Below are 2,217 nucleotides of genomic sequence, written 5' to 3'. Positions count from 1 at the left end.
GAACCTGAAAGGACTCTGAAGAAGAAGCTAAGAGCAGCTAAAATACAACACTCTAAAGAGGACTTTACTGAAATTTTTGAAAAAGAAGTAGAGATGGCCGAACCCAATAACAATGGTGGAGGTGCAAGGAAGATGCTTGGTGACTTTACTGCACCAAATTCTAACTTCCATGGAAGAAGCATCTCAATCCCTGCCATTGGAGCAAACAACTTTGAGCTAAAGTCTCAATTAGTTTCTCTGATGCAACAAAATTGCAAGTTTCATGGACTTCCATCAGAATATCCTTTTCAGTTCTTAACTGAATTCTTGCAGATCTGCGATACTGTTAAGACCAATGGGGTTGATCCTGAGGTCTACAGGCTTATGCTTTTCCCTTTTGCTGTAAGAGACAAAGCTGGTCACTGCTTTCTTAGCTAAGTTCTTTCCTCCTTAAAAGCTGAGCAAGCTTAGAGTGGATGTTCAAACCTTCAGACAGAAAGAAGGTGAATCCCTCTATGAAGCTTGGGAGAGATACAAGCAACTGACCAAAAAGTGTCCTTCTGACATACTTTCAGAATGGACAATCCTGGATATATTCTATGATGGTCTATCTGAATTGTCTAAGATGTCATTGGACCATTCTGCAGGTGGATCTATTCACCTGAAGAAAATGCCTGCAGAAGCTCAGGAACTCATTGACATGGTTGCAAATAACCAGTTCATGTACACTTCTGAAAGGAATCCTGTGAATAATGGGACGCCTCAGAAGAAGTGAGTTCTTGAAATTGATGTTCTAAATGCCATATTGCCTCAGAACAAAATGTTGACCTAGCAAGTCAATATGATTTCTCAGAGTCTGAATGGATTGCAAAATGCATCCAACAGTGCTAAAGAGGCATCTTCTGAAGAAAAAGCCTATGATCCTGAAAACCCTACAATGGCAGAGGTGAGTTACATGGGTGAAGCTTATGGAAACACCTATAATCCCTCATGGAGAAATCATCCAAATTTCTCATGGAAGGATCAACAAAAGGCTCAACAAGGCTTTAATAATGGTGGAAGAAACAGGTTTAGCAATAGCAAGCCTTTTTCAACATCTTCTCAGCAACAGACAGAGAATTCTAAGCAGAGCCCCTCTAGCTTAGCAAACATAGTCTCTAATCTATCTAAGGCCACTTTAAGTTTCGTGAATGAAACAAGGTCCTCCATTAGAAATTTGGAGGCACAAGTGGGCCAGCTGAGTAAAAGAGTCATTGAAACTCCTCCTAGTACTCTCACAAGCAATACAAAGGAGAAACCAAAAAGAGAGTGCAAGGCCATAACCTTACTTAGTGTGGCCGAATGCACTGAGGAGGAGGAGGACGTGAATCCCAGTAAGGAAGACCTCTTGGGACGTCCTCTGGACAAAAAGGACTTCCCAATTGAGGAACCTAAGGAATCTGAGGCTCACCTAGAGACCATAGAGATTCCATTGAACCTCCTTTTACCATTCATGAGCTCTTATGACTATGCATCTTCTGAAGAAGATGAAGACATTATTGAAGGGCAAGTTGCCCAATATTTAGGAGCAATCATGAAGCTGAATGCCAAGCTATTTGGTAATGAGAATTGGGAGGATGAGCCTCCATTGCTCATTAATGAACTAAACACATGGGTTCAGCACACTTTACCTCAAAAGAAACAGGATCCTGGTAAATTCCTAATTCCCTGTACCATAGGCACCATGACCTTTGAGAAGGCTCAGTGTGACCTGGGGTCAGGCATAAACTTAATGCCACTCTCTGTAATGGAGAAAATGTGAATCTTTGAGGTACAGGCTGCCACATTCTCATTAGAGATGGCAGACAAATCCATGAAAAAAGGCTTATGGATAGGTAGAGGACATGCTAGTAAAGGTCAAAGGCCTTTACATCCCTGCTGATTTCCTAATCCTATACACTGGAAATGATGAGGATGACTCAATCATCCTTGGAAGACCCTTCCTAGCCACAGCAAAAGCTGTGATTGATGTGGACAGAGGAGAGTTGGTCCTTCAACTGAATGAGGATTACCTTGTGTTTAAAACTCAAGGATCTCCCTCTGTAACCATGGAGAGGAAGCAAGAAAAGCTTCTCTCACTACAGGGTCAACAAAAGCCCCCACATTCAAAGTCTAAGTTTGGTGTTGGGAGGCCACAACCAAACTCTAAGTTTGGTGTTGGGAGGTTCCAACAATGCTCTGAACATCTGTGAGGCTCCA

The 2,217-nt window shown here is 42.1% G+C and overlaps 1 non-coding gene across 1 annotated transcript; it reads right to left on the bottom strand.

The window, feature by feature from the left end:
* Positions 1-442: 442 nt before the first annotated feature.
* On the bottom strand, positions 443-546 carry LOC127740368 (small nucleolar RNA R71). The gene has a single exon (XR_008001045.1). It is a non-coding gene; the product is annotated as a small nucleolar RNA R71 (small nucleolar RNA).
* Between the last annotated feature and the right edge of the window lie 1,671 nt (positions 547-2,217).

Source organism: Arachis duranensis, chromosome 6, assembly GCF_000817695.3.
Source record: "Arachis duranensis cultivar V14167 chromosome 6, aradu.V14167.gnm2.J7QH, whole genome shotgun sequence".
NCBI classification, from domain to species: Eukaryota; Viridiplantae; Streptophyta; class Magnoliopsida; order Fabales; family Fabaceae; genus Arachis; species Arachis duranensis.
Note: the sequence above shows the minus strand (reverse complement) of the source record. Positions and strands in the feature narration are given on the sequence as shown.